General features: G+C 44.5%; 1 protein-coding gene and 1 long non-coding RNA gene across 5 annotated transcripts in view; one reads left to right on the forward strand and one right to left on the reverse strand.

Annotated features, from left to right (window-relative positions):
• The window catches only part of LOC147029319 (uncharacterized), a 61,132-nt gene extending 55,420 nt beyond the window's left edge, over positions 1-5,712 (reverse strand). The window contains exons 1-2 of one of the 3 annotated variants that reach the window (XM_085872289.1): positions 5,504-5,712; positions 5,279-5,383 (exon numbers count right to left, since the gene is read on the reverse strand). The gene's annotated coding sequence lies outside the window, so the exon portion shown is untranslated. Of the gene's footprint in view, positions 1-5,278 lie in introns of all 3 variants that reach the window. The other 2 variants (XM_085872288.1, XM_085872287.1) reach the window with 2 other exon arrangements.
• The window catches only part of LOC147029318 (uncharacterized), a 152,205-nt gene that overhangs the window by 80,570 nt on the left and 52,477 nt on the right, over positions 1-19,158 (forward strand). For both annotated transcript variants that reach the window (XR_015055860.1, XR_015055861.1), the window contains exon 4: positions 6,465-6,591. This is a non-coding gene — a long non-coding RNA (uncharacterized LOC147029318). The remainder of the gene's footprint in view (positions 1-6,464; positions 6,592-19,158) is intronic.

The raw sequence follows: 19,158 nt of genomic DNA on the forward strand, positions 1-19,158 counted from the left end.
GAAATCTGCTCCAATCACCACTCTTTCATCCTTGGATACACTCTCCACCACTTCATCTAACTCACTCCAGAAATCTTCTTTATATTCCATCTCACACCCCATATGTGGGGCATATGCACTGATGACATTCATCATCACCCCTTCAATTTCCAACTTCACACTCGTCACTCGGTCAGACACTCTCCTCACCTCCAATACCCTCTTGACATGATCTTCCTTCAGGATTATCCCGACACCATTTCTCCTCCCATCCACACCATGGTAGAACAGTTTGAAACCACCTCCAATGCTCCTCGCCTTACTCCCCATCCACTTGGTCTCTTGTACACACAGTATGTCCACCTTTCTTCTCTCCATCATATCAGCCAACTCTCGCCCTTTGCCAATCATCGTCCCAACATTCAGAGTTCCAACTCTCACCTCCACACTTCTACCCTTCCCCCTCTCCCACTGCCTCCGGACTCGCCTTCCCGTCTCCTTCTCCTCCTTCGCCCAGCAGTAGCACAATTTCCACTGGTACCCTGCTGACCACCGGTACCGGCGGTCGTTGGTGACCGGGCCTCGACCGATCCGGTATGGAAATTCGTTTTGTTGTCCGCATAATGATTTGGCATAGGTTTTTATGCCGGATGCCCTTCCTGACGCAACCCTGGTCGCCTCTTACGACACACAGGGATATGGTACACCTATTCTTACCGGGGCATACACCGGGCCCAGTACAACTGATGCTCATTTCGCCGACCTCGGAAGGATGGCAGGCTGTCAACCCCCTGGTGTTTTCGACTTGGTTTATATGTACACATATATATATATATATATATATATACATATTATATATATATATATATATATATATATATATATATATATATATATATATATATATATATATATATATATATATATATATATATATATATATATATACATATTATATATATACATATACATACATATTGTTGTGGTTACCAGATTCGCAAACCAACATTCAGGTCCCTTAGGTGAGGTATCTCGGTAAGTGCATGTGTAGTTAGGCCCAAACCCGTTGTCTAGTGGGAATACATGTCATTTATGCGAGCTGCGACTCTTCAGGATAGCCGTTTTTCTTTTACTATCTTTATTTTGGACCAACCGCCAGGATTACCATCACAATTACAACCACAACCACCGCTTCACCACAACCGCCACGACCTTCCCGTCACACCTCGCCACCGTAGCATCGCCACCGTTCTTGCCCCGCTGTGGGTACCGGTGTTGGACTCATGCAGAACGCGCGTCGAACAGCGTGTACAAAATCACGGATTTTCTGCTTCAAAAACGGATCAAAAACGACACACGCCCACTTTTTGCCGTCCAATCGGTGAGCGAGGGGCGATTTGGCCCCGCCTCCAGAACGATCGATATATGCAAATTTGTGGATCAAAAAGCCTTCACGCCCACTTTTTCTCGGGCCAATGGGGAGCGAGGTGAAAGGTCAAAGGGAGGGGGTCAAAGGCGAAGTGACGGGGGGGATAAAAGGACGGTGTTCGTCAGTCAGGAGAGAGTCGCAAACGGAACGAGAAGGAGTCAGTCAGAAAGAGAACGAGAGAGAGTCGCAAACGAGAACGAAAGAAGTCTGGAGCCCGAAGCCTGCAGTGGCTGGAGAAGCTGAAGAGAGTCGGACGAGGGGGTGCTCGCGTCGGTGCCAGGAGCTGCACGCCCGAGGGAGGCCGGCAGCGCGACCTGGCCGAGGTGGAGACGCACACCAGGGATAATAAAGATCCTCTATACCCTGAGCATCAGCAACCCCCTCCTGTTTCCCCCCGCGCTGAGATAGTGCGACCAAGGGGGCCCCGTTCCCACCCCCTGCCAGGCACTGTCCACGAGGCCCGCGGGTTGCGGGGCCATCGCCGCTCCGCGTCTCATCACCAGACGGGTAGGCCCGACCCGGTCTCGGCCTCAGGCCTACCTCATTCTTGAGGGTATTTCTTTTCCTTGGTTTTGGGTATGTGTTGTCGGCGCCGTCTGTGAAGTAGAATTGTGTAAGTGTTGCCGTGTGCTCGGTAGTCGGTATTAGCTCTGCACTGTGTTTTCACTTTTATGTTTGCTTTTTGTGTAAATGGAATTGTGTTTTCTTTTTTGTGTGCATTTGGTGGAATTGTATTTGTGTGCTTTCCGTTCGTCGCGAATAAATGTGCTTTATTGTTGAACTGTTTCCCGCTTCGCTTCGTCTTTTTCCTCCATTGAATCCCCATCTTGCTTCACGTAAAGGGTTGGTAGTGGGCTGAATACGCCCGATAATTAATCGAACCGTCGAGGTCGACGATAACACCGCTCGGTTATTCTGATAGTACGGAACGGGTCGCTTAAGTGGCCCGTGTCCAAAGTCGACCTGCGGCGAGGTGCGATCGCCCGGTCTACCCTCCGCGTGGGTACTTAGGTAGTTCGAATTTGGCGAGCAACCCTATCCCACGTGGGGGCTGATTGGCTCGATCGCGGTGAGACCGAAAGGTCCACCCGTGACTGGTTCCCGGCGTTAGTCCGAGAGGGTCACGACTGGATTGTCCGTCCGGTGGGCGACGTGCCGCGATTCGAGTTACGTGGCCGTCGCACGCCGGCGGGCGCGAAGACCGCAACAATATATTAATTCAGTGTCCCAACGGGGCTTGAACTCAGGACCTCTTGGGTCCCAAGCCACTGCCCTAACTGCGCCAACACCAGGCTATATATATATATATATATATATATATATATATATATATATATATATATATATATATATATATATATATATATATATATATATATATATATATATATATATATATATATATGTCCAAAAGACCCAGAGCACCCAAAATACCCTGATCCAAAAGAAAGACCCAGAGGACCAAGAAGACACAGAGAACCCAAAAGACAGAGAACTCAAAAGACCGAAAGAACCCAAAAGCCTCAGATAACCCAAAGGACATTGAGGACCCAAAAGACTCACAGCATCCAAAATACCCCAATGACTCAAAAGACCAATAAGGACATCAAAGACCCCTTCAACTTTTTAGATCCTTTAAGACCCCTTTTACCTTTCAGACCCTTCAGATCCTCCTTCAGACCCCTTTTACCATGAAGACTGTTTCGACACTTTTGACACCTTTCGATCCCTTTCCCCTTTTCTCTTTTATACCATTTAATCCCACTTTAACCTTTAAACCTTCACACACCCCTTAAGTCCTTTGAGAACCCTTTCACCTCGACCCCATTTTGACCCTTTTACACACTTCAGACAGATTAGACAGCTTGGACCCTTAACCATTTAGAGCTTTCGACCACTTGGACATTTTAAAATTACAAATAAACTATAATCACACCAATATTACAAGTAAATTTGTACAAAATACATGTGTGTATTATGATTGGTGTAAATCATGCTGACACAGCAACTCATGTACAGTCATTATCCTCAGTTTAAACAAGCCTGTGCCTCTGTAGCGACATGTGGTGAGGCGAATGTTGCGAGCCGATCCATGCTGGTGTTGTATATATAAGTGAAAAACACACGTGGATGGTGAACACCTGTTGAGGTGAAGTCTTGATCGACCACTGTGAGTATGTCCATTAATTTTGTACTGTTTGAAAGTGAGTTGGACCATGAGTATGTCTATTAAATACTTATTATTGGACCTTGACTATGTCGATTAATTTCCTCTCTTAATTACAGACTATTGGAACATACCTTTTGGCCATGTCGACATTTTAAACCCATTTCGACCATGTTAAACATTTATTACCATTTGGACCTTTTAAGACCCTTTATACCATTTAAACCTTTAGACTCTTTTGACCCTTAAGACCCCCAAGACCCTTTAAAACACTTTAAGACCCCTATATGACCCTTAATAACCCAAATACCCTTTATACCCTTCGACTCTTTCTAACCTGAAGACTCTTTAAGGCCCTTTAGACCCAAAATCACCCCAAAGACCCTTTGTAATCCTGACATTTTAAGGCCCCTAAGAGCCTTTATAACCATAAAACCCTTTAATGCCTCCAAAGACCCTTTAGACCAGGAAGACCCTCAAAGACCTCTTACACTCCAAAGACCCTGTCGACCTTTTATAATCGTAAGACCCCTTAAGACCCTTTAGGACCCTGTGGACCCTATAGACCCCACATGTCCCCAAAGACCTTCTAGACCCTGTTAGACCTGCTGTCTGAGGGCCTTCTGCAATAACGTTTGAGGGTCACCAGTCATAATTAAAAGGCCCCCCATTGCTAAACCACCTCAGTATCAAGTGAAGAGGGTGCAAAATAGAATTAATGAATTTATCTTTTTTTCAGGTTCTGGTCATCTTGGTTCGTGACATCGGGAAAAGTCCCACGTGGAAAAGAAAAAGTCCCACATCGCAAAGACAAAACGGTGTCCATGACAACAATTTCACCCCGTTGTCATGAAATGGGATATTTTTGTGATTTTAATATTTCCAAGCTTCAGGACTTTTTCAAGATATCATATTGACACTTACACAGGTTATTTGTACTCATGCGTGGTGAACATGTATAAAATGTGGTCAAAGGTCAGGGTCAATGCCATCCAAAACATATGAAACACCGATTAGGCAGCAATTAGAAAATGTATCAATCAGATTTGTTATACACAACATTCCATCATGTAAAACACTTGAGAGGTCAAATTTTCCAAATTACCAAATTACTGTTTCTATGACAACGATTGTTTATTTGGATTTCACAAGTATCATGCTCTGCATGACATCTTTCTTGTTTGTTTGTTTCTATTTGTTTCTAATTGTTTCACTTCTATGCAATCCTGAACCACTTGACAGAATGAGTTAAACTGGTAATTGTACCCATCGGTTGCATGAGGCAGTTTTAGGGGGATGGGGGGATATCATAGTCCAGGGGGTTCAGGGTGGGGGATGGATCCTATTTCTCTCAATGTAAACGTGTATCTTATATCGCCGCTCCAGATGGGGGTGGGTATTACAAGTCATACTAAACTGGGGAAATTAACCTTTGTGTGATTCTGGGGGAATCAAGGGTTCTTATGTAAAATGTTAATGCATTACTGCACAGATGGTTAATGAAATAAAACATACACGACATTCCCAAACTCTTTTGCAACATCACATACAAGGTACATACATACTTCTCTCCAAAACCCGCTCTTCCTTCCTTGAGCTTCGTTGCATAGCTAATAATTATTAGATGGATCCAGCGATTCCATTCAGACTTTTCATCGAAATGCTTCTGGTTACGTCGGACACCATTAAAATTACATTGTTACCTGCACTTCAATGACCTCGAAAATCCTCCAGGATGGCAGCAAGTCCGAGAATGTTCTGGGCAATTCCAAATCCTCAGGATAGGCAGTCAGAGCAGCTCGAGGTGACTAGGAAGAGGGAGGAAAAGCCTGCGAAACGGTGATGGCTGTAAAACAACGCATAAACCCCCAAGAGAAAGTCACCACTGGAGATGAATAATAGATCGGGTGCCGAAAGACCGGACTCACGTCGACGCTTGTCCAAAGTTGGTGTGACGGAAGCACTCGGAGTGCACATGTGGCGATGACTGACGACACGATATCATCTCACGTGGTCCTCTGAACCATCGGCCGAGCAAGAGAAGCGACTCCTCTCCCGTGTCGTGTGACTACAATCTACACCGTCGTGATGTATATCTTCAGCCTTTGCATAGGTTCAACACCCATCGGAAACTGCAGCACCGACTCCCCTCCCGCTTGCGGTGTCCTTGTGATACCCACAAAAGGTTTTTTTTTTTTTTCCATTCCCAATGCTCACTAATTGCCTTGCTACGTTTGTACGGTGTGCGACTCAGAGCGCACTCTCATCGACTGCCGAACAGCTCTCACTGTTAACTCAACAGATCGCTCACGGTGCATACTCTGTGTGTATGTAGTAATGCCAATCTGAAAGGCTATTGCAAACTTTTTGTTTTGATTATACACTCAGTGGATGTTAAGTCTCGTTTATATTATCTGTCATGCACACTATTATTCGTCTCCTTTATTTAAACAAACATCCATTAACATACATCTTTCACACAAATGATCAGTGTGGTTTAGTTGCAAGATGTTGTATCACCAAAAACACCGGTGATTATAGTGACATCGACGGAAGGTTCAACGACTAGTGTCCATTTGGAGAAATCAGGGTTGGAAAGTTCACCGACTGAGTGAAGCCCAAATTTGCACATCACACTTGATTTTGTGCCCTACTGCTTACGGGCAAGCACCCTTGACATCAAAAACATCATTCAGGGTAATTGTTGAAGAGGATTGTTGAGTAACTTACTGGTGTCCCTTCAAGTTGACAAAGCTACAGGTTTCAACTCAATCATGTCAAAATTAACAATAAAAAAGTGAAATGAAATTTATTTTACAATTTACAATAAAAAAGAGAGGATATTTACAGTGGAAAACTAATGATCTGTTTTCCTCTTCCAACATGTAGCCAATGTGGTCAGTTGGTGCTGAGCGTGCACCCGAGAGCATCTTTAATCCCCAATATTCAGGAGTCCTGAAGCGGACCCCGGACGACATTCTTCGTGGCATCACGCTCGCAGCATCTGGGAGATTATGTAAGTATGAATCAATTCCCTTGATTTCTAGACCCCCATGTCCCCCTTTGTTCCCCTGTATCCACCACTGAAGTGCTTGCTGGAACGAATCTATTCCCGGCATACGTATCGTTCCATCTCTCTTGCAACTCTTTGGAGACGACTCTGTGCCTCGACCAGGTGGTTGCGGTCAAGCTTTGCCAGAAACAAGCAACTTGATAATTCACTGGAGGGAACTTGAGCTGTATTTAGCCCTACCCTTTTTACCCTTGGAGCCTGCTAGCGCTAATTCCGAGCATCACAAACCGTTCTTCATGAATTTAACAAAAAAAGTTAAGAGTAGAAAGGAATCCCGATAACGCCTTTCACGTTTCCCTCTGCAGAGATTCATGCTAAATCAGTACTCTTTATGAATACTTGCCATATTCGAGTGAAGAGTTGATCACCTGTTCATGCTCATGTGAATGTGGAACATGCAATCCATGTTAGTTTGTATAAGTGAACATTCACACTTTTTTTTTTTTTTACTTTTGATCAATCATTAAGTATTGTCCCACAGCAGATTTGATTGTAAATGTACTGAAGTTAAATGTAGTTTATTTCTTTCTTTTTGTGAACCCTGTTGCTCTGTGAACGTCCACGCTGTGAGTTTGAAATTTCATTTTATGGACATTTTCATGAGATTTAAAAGTTTTTTTTTTTTTTTTTGCTGGAACGACCTGATGTGGCCTGATGTGGTCTGTGACCTGATGGTTAGCATTGGAATCTCCGCTTTGAGACTGGGTGGTCGATCGGTGGTTCGAAGTTAGAACCCCAGCTGAGTCGTACCAAAGACTTGGAAAAATGGTACATGCTGCTTCCTTGTTTGATGTTGTGCACTCAAAAAAGGATAAAGCATGGATAAATGACCATATGTTGACAACCATTGCACAGGCTTGATGGGCAAAATGGCCTCCTCCTGTATTGAATTCCTTAAAAGGAGCTTATAATTTTATTACTTTATCGATCAACCAGTCGAAGTCTATTGAAATAACACCATCGTGACGTGTCTACGGTGAATTATTACCTGGGAAAGTCACTTTGACCTCTGGGACCGAGCTGAAACCCGAGATCATGACAATATGCCATTTGTTGAGAAAAGTGCACCTCGTGTTGTATTCCCTGATTGGTTGTGAAACGCTTGTTGACATAGACTCACGAAATCATGACATGGCTACTTCCAGAGATATAACTGCTACATTCAACGAGGTGCTTTTTCTGCTGAATGATATATGTTTTACTGAAACATGCAAACTGAAGATTTCAACAATTATCAAATATTGGGAAATATCGGAGCCGAGTCGATATAGTACTATCACCTTCCCATCACAGACGGGTTGGTGGTCTCTCTTTCTTCTACCACCTCCTTTCTGGTCTTGCACCCTCTGCTCTTTCTGTACTTTGCCCCCACCCCACCCCACCCCAGATTTCTGCAGGATGCACACGAACTAGCCCCTTCTGGTAAAGCTACCCAAATCCAGGATCACTGCTCACCTCAACTCTTTTGTTTCTCTTGTTTTCCCCACCTGTGGAACCAACTTCCACATCCTCCTCGATCTCATTCTTCCCTCCAGGTCTTCAAAACAGCTGTTCACCACCATTTCAGATCATCACCCCCAATCCTAAATCATCATCTTTCTACCCTCGTAAACTCCACCCACATCCCTCCTCCTTCCAAATTCCCAGTTTCCCACCTGAGAGTTTACTTCTGTTTCCATCTTGTCCACCCAATGCTCCACTACATCTCTTTACTCCCCACTTTACATTAGCGAGGTCTCCCTATATTTTGTCCTTCAATACCACTGTTCATGCCCCCCCCCTCTCCTGCCTTGACTGCGTATACAAAAAAAAGTCAATTTTGTAACTCTTTTCTGATGGATGAATTGATGAAGAATAATAGGTTGTGATTCCCATGGGAGTTATTGTAAGCTGAATTCTATCACATGGATATCGATCACTATTAAAGAGGAGGGGGGGGGGGTGGGACATTTCAAGCGCAAGAACTACGACTTTATAACTGCTGGCAGTGATAACCGGGTACCAAGATGTCTTGCTTTGATGCAACACCGCTTTGATTGGACCCCTGACCCTAACACATGATGTTTATTATTATTAGGGTACCCTGTGAGTACAGGGTACCCTATTGTTTTTCTTCTGTTTATTATTATTACGCATTATTATTATTATTTTTCCGCCGGCATTTTGCACCCTTTTTCGCTTTAAAAATCATTTTCTCTGGAACACAAAGTCCGATCGATAGGAAATTTTCACCATAGTATGTATCTTTTTTGATAGCACAATCACGTAATTATGACGTCATTGGTCACGTGGTACGGTCGCCATCTTGAAAAAAGCGATAAACTTTGGACATCTGTATCTCGGAAACCGTGCAATGGAAAAATTTTTCGTTTGATACATTTTACTAAGCTCCCTATGGGGAACACGTGTGATTTTTCGTGACGTCATAGGTGAAGCGATATACCGGTGAAAATTCGTCAAGTAGAACGCTGTATAGGAAAAATCTGAAAAATTTTGAGCATCATCTACGCCTAAAATTACCGACGAAAATGTTTTTCTTGACGTCATTGATGACGTATTTCGGCCGCCATCTTGTTTTTTAGTGTTTTTTTAAAAAAATCTTCTTCTCCAGAACGGCTGTGCAGATTGAGGCAAAACTTTACACGCACATTCCCCCTGAGGTCCTCTTTCAAGTTTGTTAATTTGTTGTTGATACGTCACATGGTTTGGCGGCCATCTTGAAAAAACCCTAAAACCTTCAAACATCTTCTTCTCCAGAAGCGCTGGTCCAATGAAGGCGAGATTTCAGAACTATATTCGTGACATGTATGCGATGCAAGTTTGTTAATTTCAAAGTGATAGGTCACATGGTTTGGCCGCCATGTTGGATTTAAGAAGAATATTAAATAATGTTTTCTCTGGAATTTCATAAGCCATCAAAGCGAAAATTTGCAAGTGCCTTCCTCCCTCAAGTCTGCATACATGGTAAAATTTTTTTACCTCAGAAGTCACATGGTTTGGCGGCCATCTTGGATAGAAAAATAGACTTTATCCGATTTACACGAAACTTCACACACTTGTTCGGGTCGACGATGGAAAGCAGAATTTAAATTTATGATATCATAGGTCACAAGGTTCGGCAGCCATCTTGGATTGAAAATGAATAAATTTTAAAAATCTTCTTCTCCAGAAGGGCAAGACAGATGAAGACGAAACTTCACACATATATTCCCCATGAGGTCCTTTCTCAAGTTTGTTAATTTGTTCTTGATCGGTCACATGGTTCGGCGGCCATCTTGAAAAAACCCTAAAACCTTCAAACATCTTCTTCTCCAGAAGCGCTGGTCGGATGAAGGGGAGATTTCAGAACTATATTCGGGACACGTAGGCGATATAAGTTTGTTAATTTCGAATTGATACGTTAGACGGTTTGGCCGCCATCTTGGATTTAAGAAAAATATTAAATAATGTTTTCTCTGGAACCGCTGAACCAAACGAATCGAAAATTTGTAATTATCATCTACCATCATGTATGCACGCATGGTAAAAATTATGACATCACACGTCACATGGTTTGGCGGCCATCTTGGATAGAAAAACGCACCTTTACCGATTAACACGAAACTTTACAAACGTGTTCCAATACCCAGTTGGAAGCAGAATATAAATTTCTGATGTCATAGGTCACATGGTTCGTCAGCCATCTTGGATTGAAAATGAATAAATTTTAAAAATCTTCTTCTCCAGAAAGGCAAGACAGATTAAGCCGAAACTTCACACATATATTCCCCATGAGGTCCTTTCTCAAGTTTGTTAATTTGTTCTTGATTGGTCACATGGTTTGGCGGCCATCTTGAATTTACCTTAAAACCTTCAAACATCTTCTTCTCCAGAACACCTGATCTGATCAAGGGGAAACTTCACACCCCTATTGCACATGAGTAGGGAATACAAGTTTGTTAATTTCTAATTGATAGGTCACATGGTTTGGCAGCCATGTTGAATTTAAGAAAAATATTAAATAATGTTTTCTCTGGAACTGCTTAACCTATCGAAGCGAAAATTTGCGTCTGTCATCCTCCATGATATCTGCATACATGGTAAAAATTATGAGGTCACAAGTCACATGGTTTGGCCGCCATCTTAGATTGAAGGATAAATATTAATTCATGTTTACTCTGGAACCACTACTTCTATATATGCGAAACTTCATATTTATAATTTAGGCTACATGTGAAACAAAAGTTTAAAATTTCAACCTGATCGGTCGTGTGGTTTGGCAGCCAGAATTATTTAATTATTTGAATCTGGAAGCCAGTAATAACGAAATTGAATGCTTTGTGCTGCCCGGTTCGTAACTCGTCTGTTCCGCTCCCTCTCGAAGCAGGCCTGTGTTTGTATCACTATTAAATAATGTTTTCTCTGGCAACGCTTATCCTTTCAATGCGAAAATTGCGACTATGATTTAAGTCTCACGTTGAGTCAAAGGCGGACGCGGACTGGGTACCCGGTCATCACTGCCAGCAGTTATAAAGTGGCAGTTCTAGTTCAATTTAATTTTGGATGGGATTAAAATAAATTCAATTCAAATCAAATGGAAGACAATCACGCTGCTATTTTGTCATGCCGAGAAGGGAGCAAAAATGAGACCCTCTGTCTCAACCATGTTCCTCACACCAATTGCCCTCTTTCCGATCATGCCCCCTCTCTGACATCACACCGACCAATCATAAGCCTCTGGGCATAGCTTGCCAGTACGAATCCGGAAAGGCGGGGTTTCTGCCTGCTCGGAATGTTTGGCTTTGTTGTTGTTGTTGTTGTTGTTGTTGTTGTTGTTGTAATGGCGTTCCTTTATCGTCAGCTGGTAAATGCAAAAACATAGGAAAAGATCACAGGGGGCAATCACGTACTGGGCGAACTAGCCTTAATCATGACCTCGTTAACACAGCACCACATTAATGTGGTAACACGTAACAATCTTAAGCTGACAGTTTTCCCGACTTAAATTACATTGAGATGTCTCCTGCTCGTCCACAGACCATGCTACATTATACCTTCCTTTACGATGAGATTGCTCCATCTACCCCACAGACATAACAATATATTCCCCATCACTACTATATCATAATTTTGAAGTTTCACGTCGATTGATGCAGCGGGTCAAGAGAGAATTTTAAACATTTTCATTCAATCCAATATGGCTGGATACTGTGTCGCCTATCAATTATTCATGAACACCCTGAAATCCCTCAGCCTTGGGAAACATTTGTGGGGTTTCCCTTCAATCTGTCCAGCCATTTTGAAGAAGAAGATTTTTTAGAGGTTTTGGGGTAAATCCAATATGGCTGCCAAACCATGTGACCGATGATGTCATAGGTGGGGAACTTTATGTTCCTCATGGACAGGCGGTCATACTTGTGAAGCTTCTCCTCGATCTGTTCAGCCATTTCGGAGAAGATTTTTGAAGGTTTAAAAAAAACCAAACAATATGGCTGCCGAACCACATGACCAATATATCTTGGGATAAATTGGTCAACAGAAATTTTTTCTGTTGACCAATTTATCCCGAGATGACCCTAAAAAATGTTCATACTGATCGGATGTAACGTTATATGTTACTATGCAATTATGACGTCATAAAAACACATCCCCCAGGGGAGTACTTGCTATGTGCCAAGTTTCAATTTTTTTCCATCGTGTGGTTTCAGACACAGAGGTCCAACATTTCTCATTTTTTCTAACATGGCTGCCACCTATCACATCATAGTTATCAAAGCATTCTACATGAATAATCATACATATCAGCCTGGTGTTGGCTTAGCTGTTAGGGTGGCTGACTTGGGATCCTAGGGTTCTGAGTTCGAGCCCTGTTGGCCGCTGAATTAATACCAGGTGAGGTTGACTCGGCCTGTAATCCTTCTGAGGTCGGCGAAATGAGTACCAGTGTACTGGTAATAGGGACACTGCATCAGTGGCATTGCTGCGTCTCCAACCAATGATGCAACCGGCAGCCATAAAGCTGCACTTGAATGAGAGAAAGAAGTTGCACATATGGTGAAAATCTTGTGTCAATCCAGCAAGCAGTTCCAGAGAAAAGGGAATAACAAAGTGCAGACACATGCACATACACATGTACAGGACCAATCGCTTAACCCTGCTTTTCGCTTCACGAGCACAGGCTAATGAATTTCCTTTCCTGAAAATTTCACTATGGGAAAGGAAAGAGACTCCTTTGGAAGAGAACTTAAAGCAACACAGAACTGCAGGTCTCCAACTAATGAAATCCAGCACGAGTTACACAAGCCTATACTGGTCTCTTTTGTTAAATACTGCCCACCAGCACTTGATTTAAGAGGTAATTTATTTGTGGAACGTTAATATTGACTTGTACATCATTCGATGATGTATTTGAGGAACATCCAACAACCACGCCTGTGTAAATGTACAGAGCAACACATTTGATGTTTTATTTGAGCGAAAAAGTGGGGGGTGAGGGAGGGCAATTGATATGTTATCTCCTCTTGTCAAAAATATGGGGGGGGGACCATGTTCCCCCCATCCCCCACCCATCGACGCCCTTCTGCTGAAAATGAAAGAAAGCAAAATCGGCAAGCAGCAGGCACTGCCCATCAGACCAACATAATTGCCCCCCTCCTCCCGACACACACGCACATCATACACCAATTTAAAGCTCAGCGTCTCCCCGTCAAATTGAAGTATAATGTGGAGCTGTTAAATGGTGCAGTTTTTGTGAAGCAAGGGTCAAACAAGGTCACCATTAAATGATGTATATTAAAATCGAGTTATCAACTTCTACTCACTGCTAAAGTTCGATGGCTTTGTCCAGTCTGAGCAGTGTCCCGTAAGCCGTTGAGCTTGAGTGCGGGTGAATACTGTCACAAGTTCAAAAAGAATCAAGAAATGACGCATCACCAATGTGCCAATTCGGTATCATGTCCACGAAATCACATTATCTACTCAGTGACTCAGGTGTCATAAATGACCAGTGCCCATGTGAATAAGCTGCTCACCAAAAAGGGGTTCAATGATAGTAGTCCCGCGGTTTAAAGGAGCGAAAACCCATTGAGGATAGAGCGGCAATGCGGAATGTGGTATGAAGCTGTGGGTGCAAAATGCAAAGTCCTGCTGGAGGATAGGGCTGTGAACACGGTTTAACTCCAGTGAACTTTAGTTTAGCTCTAGGAAACTTTAGTTTAGCTCCAGGGAGCTTTAGTTTAGCTCTAGGGAACTTTAGTTTAACTCCAGGGAACTTTAATTTAGTTAGCTCCAGGGAACTGTATGCCTGGCTTAATGGTTAGGGTGGTGGGTTTTGGATCCTCGGGTCCTGAGTTCAAATCCCGCTCAGCTGTTGAATTCATACCAGGTGGGGTTAACTCGGCTTGTCTTCCTTCCGAGGTTGGCAAAATGAGTGCCAGCATGCTGGTATACTGTGTTGGAGTGGCGACCCGTCTAGAATTGTGCCCAATAGCCAAGGAGACGCTTCAGCAGCACCAATGCTATGCACAGAGTATGGTCCCAATCTTCTCAGGGAACTTTACTTTCGCTCCAGGGAACTTTAGTTTCACTTCAACGAACTGTAGTTTAACTCCAGTTAAACTGAAGTCCATGCTTCATTTCCTCGGCATTGTAAATAGTGAGCTGCCAGGCAGGGAAGCATCCTCACACTTCGTTAAAGCCTTCTTCTTTGCTCATCCCTCAAGGGAGGGGGAGGGAGGGTTCCAAGAGCCCGTTCGTAGTGTGGGGCAAAATGATTGGTTAGAAACAAGACACAAACCACGCCTACACAAATGCCATTGGTTGGACAAGTAAATGTAACGAAACTCATGATGTAAAAGTACTAACAAGTTTGCACTGATGAAAAGTACACCACAGATGATTTGTCAAACTTGTGTCGTGATAAATCATTACCTGCCGTATCTCATCTCATATTCGACATGGAAACGTGATCTAGTGTCTAAATCAACATTGGTGGGGCCCGGTGGTCAAGGAATCTGTATCGGCCATAATAATAATAATCACTGGATGACTGTCGTTTAAATTCCAAGATGGCCGCCACACTCAATACCTGTTATGGAAAGTCTCCCCTTTACAGCTGGAAACTGCTCCATTTGAAGTCTAACTGTGTATCTCCCAGTGTGTTACATGGTGCCTGCCCCTAGCCTTTGTGGTCAAGCAAATTGTGACAGGCTTGCGAATGATATTGTTGTGGTTACCAAATTCGCAAACCACCATTCAGGTCCCTTAGGTGAGGTATCTCGGTAAGTACATGTGTAGTTAGGCCCAAACCCGTTGTCTAGTGGGAATACATGTCATTTATGCGTGCTGCGACTCTTCAGGATAGCCGTTTTTCTTTTGCTATCTTTATTTTGGACCAACCGCCATGATTACCACCACAACCACAACATCAACCACCAACCACAACGCCGCTTCACCACAACCGCCACGACCTTCCCGTCACACCTCGCAACCGTCGCATCGCCACCGTTCTTGCCCCGCTGTGGGTACCGGTGTTGGACTCGTGCAGGGCGCGCGCCGAACAGCGTGTACAAAATCACGGATTTTGTGCTTCAAAAACGGATCAAAAACGACACACGCCCACTTTTTGCCGTCCAATCGGTGAGCGAGGGGCGGGTGGCCCGCCCCAGGGCGATCGATATATGCAAATTTATGGATCAAAAAGCCTTCACGCCCACTTTTTCTCGGGCCAATGGGGAGCGAGGTGAAAGGTCGAAGGGAGGGGGTCAAAGATGAGAGGGCGAAGCTACGGGGCTGATAAAAGGACCGTGTTCGTCAGTCCAGAGAGTCCAGAGGCGGAGAGTAGGAGAGTCCAGAGGCGGAGAGTAGGAGAGTCCAGAGGCGGAGAGTAGGAGAGTAGGAAAGTCCAGAGGCGGAGAGTAAGAGAGTCCAGAGGCGGAGAGTAGGAGAGTAGGAGAGTCGGAAACAGAGAGTCAAGACTTCGCGGGCGGTGGAAGGAGCTGGTCGTCGTGTGCGTTGGAGTCGGAACGGAGGGGACGGAGCTGTGGAAAGGCAGCGACACCAGACGAGGGGGTGCTCGCGTCGGGAGCTTCACCCCAGGGAGGCCGACAGCGCGACCTGGCCGAGGTGGAGACGCTCGTCGCGGGATAATAAAAATCCTCTATACCCCGAGCATCAGCAACCCCCTCCTGTTTCCCCCCGCGCTGAGATAGTGCGACCAAGGGGGCCCCTTTCCCACCCCCTACCAGACACTGTCCGCGAGGCCCGCGGAGTTGAGGCGCCATCGCCGCTCCGCGTCTCATCACCAGACGGGTAGGCGCGACCCGGTCTCGGCCTCAGGCCCGCCTCATCCTTGAGGGTATTCTTTTCCTTGGTTTTGGGTATGTGTTGTCGGCGCCGTCTGTGAAGTAAAATTGTATAAGTGTTGCCGTGTGCTCGGTAGTCGGTATTAGCTCTGCATTGTGTTTTCGCTTTTACATTTGCTTTTTGTGTAAATTGCATTGTGTCTTTTCTGTGTGCTTTTGGTGGAATTGAATATGTGTGCTTCCCGTGTGCCGCGAATAAATGTGCTTTGTGTCGAACTGTTTCCCGCTTCGCTTCGTCATTTCCTTCATTGAATCCTCATCTTGCTTCACGTAAAGGGTTGGTAGTGGGCTGAATACGCCCGATAATTAATCGAACCGTCGAGGTCGACGATAACACCGCTCGGTTATCCCGATAGTACGGAACGGGTCGCTTAAGTGGCCCGTGTCCGAAGTCGACCTGCGGCGAGGTGCGATCGCCCGGTCTACCCTCCGCGTGGGTACTTAGGTAGGTCGAATTTGGCGAGCAACCCTATCCCACGCGGGGGCTGATTGGCTCGATCGCGTTGAGACCGAAAGGTCCACCCGTGACTGGTTCCCGGCGTTAGTCCGAGAGGGTCACGACTGGATTGTCCGTCCGGTGGGCGACGTGCCGCGATTCGAGTTACGTGGCCGTCAGCACGCCGGCGGGCGCGAATACCGCAACAATATTAAAGCTTTTCACTAACTGGTGGCAAGTTTGCGAACACACTGTGCATTTTATATTTCAGCAAGGACATTACAATGGAACCAAGCCCAGTAAAGTTAACATGCAAGAGAAGACGACTATCAACAAGCTTTTCAAAATGTGTTATTTGTTAGGAATCCATGAGCAATGTAAAACTGTCAAGAGCAATGACTGCAGGGCAGAAATCAGTGTTCGTTGCTGCAGAAACCAGGAAAGATGAACTGTATTACCGTCTACTGGATGGATTTCATAGTCTTCAAGATGTGCCACAAATACTATACCATGGGAGTTATTTTCAAAAATACACGAACAAGTCAAATTTGCAACATACCAATGTCTTGCCAAGACCAGAAACACCAAGTGACTCTGGTTCTGAAAAAAAACAGCTTCAATTATCCCTATAATGGCCAGGAGAAATAGCATATGCTTGACAGATTGGTCTCTGTGCATTGTTTGTTTGAAAAAAAAAAACACAAATCACACAGGAAAGATAAAAAAAACTGCACAAAACTGAAACATTTGAGCAGGACACCAACCTGAAGGAGGCTGCATGTTGGTGAGGGGGTGAGGAAATGCTATGGAAAATATCAGAGGAGGATTTGATAGCTGAAGATGCTATCACTCAATATGTCTTTCAGCCTACCTGAGTAAAACAAACCTGAAAGCAAGGACACCTTCCTCAACTGTGACAACACCTGTCCTTTATGTCTCAACATTCAACAGCTTGATCCAAGAAATAGATACTGACTTGATGTTCTACAAGAGCGCCCTCTTGCTTTCAAAGTTAGTTCAGCGATACAAAGCCCAGCTTCAAGCTGACAGAGATAGTGAACACGACAAGAGTACCAGACTGCGATCATGACTGGAAAAACACAATGGTTCAGTAGTTTCATTTATTGTGCAAGCCAGACAAGGCGAGTCGACTGTTGTATTGAGTTGCACCATAGCATTTGGTGACGCAATCCAGGCTGCCACTAATCTGAAGCAGGAGCTCAATTCATCTCAGTAACTGGACTTTGTAGGTGATCTGTCAGATTGAGCCCAATGAGCATGTCGCTTTTGAACAAGCTATCCTGTGCAATGCTGCATCCGTTTTGAGGTTTGAGATTGCCAAAATTGAACCGACATATTACTACCGAACACCAAGCAAGGACAGCTTACAGAAATCAGCTGCCTTTGTATCCCAGACACTCCAACAGTTAATATTTTGGTTGATCAGCACAGAAGCATTTGATTCAATGAGTAGTGAGTGTACGACCCTGCCACTCAAGTCAGTGGTATCCAGTGTCCCTTGAGAGACAAAATTCTTCTTTGCCCCACGGTGAGTTCCAAGACGACCAGCGGCAACATCAAGGATGGTAGACTTGAAGGCACTCCACAACTCTTCAGGATCCCCCAAAGCACCCAGACCCTCCAAATCTCCACTCAGCTTGTTCACAAACTCCTCAACTTCCCTCTCATCCTTGAGCTTGCCAACATCCAGCCAAGGCTGGGATGGTACCATTCTCCTGGATTTAAGGTGCAACTTAAGAGTTGCTACAACAAGCTGGTGGTCAGGATTGAGGAACTGAGCACTCCGGTAGACCCTGCAGTTGTGGATCATCCTCCAGCGACCATCAACGAGGACATGATCAATCTTCTTTGCCACACCTCCAGTATTGGATTACCAAGTCCAGAGATGAGCTTGTGGGTACTGAAACCATGAACAAGCCATCCAAAGTCCATGACTTCTTGCAAAGTCAAGGAACTTAGTGCTATTCAGGTTCATAGTTCCAGACCCATGGGGACCAACACGTCTCATAACCATCGCTATCAGTTCCAGTTGATGCATTGATATCCCTCAAGATAAGAAGTGTATCTCGCCTGGGGCACTGATATACATTGTAGCAGCTTGTATGAGAGCGAACACACAGAACATATAACAAGGGGAGCAGGAGACGATGAGCAGGAGAGGGAAGGAAAAAACAGTGGGGAACAGAGACATGAGGAGATCTGTGGGAGGGAGAGGGATGGGGGTAGGGTACACACTACACAGGGTAAACAAAATGGACACCACAGGGACTTTCAGGTCCTTACACGACAGGGACTTTCAGGTCCTTACACGACAGGGACTTTCAGGAAGGAAAGCAGCGAATTTGAAGGAGGTGCGTTTGGGGTGGATTAGCGGGGGTAGAAAAGATCTTGATTGAATGGATCTTTGACAAACTTTCAGAGGTTCATCAGTGAGTGCTGGGGAGTGTTTTACACAAAAAAAAATGGAAAATTTTGTTCCACAGGACTCTGTCCTTGGTCCCACTCTGTTCCTTGTTAATATCAATGATCTTCATGATAATGTTCCGTCTCAGCGAGCCACGTATGCTGATGACTCTTCACTTTACTGTACATCTGCTATTTCACTTAACACTACTCGGAATGAGGTTGGAGTTTTGCAGGACAATGATTTAGAGAATGTGTTGAAGTGGGAGCATGACTGGCTGGTAACCGTCAACGCAAAGAAAACTAAAT

Source organism: Eptatretus burgeri, chromosome 3 (genome assembly GCF_056783735.1).
Source record: "Eptatretus burgeri isolate ZD-2024b chromosome 3, Ebu_testis_v1, whole genome shotgun sequence".
Lineage (NCBI taxonomy): Eukaryota > Metazoa > Chordata > Myxini > Myxiniformes > Myxinidae > Eptatretus > Eptatretus burgeri.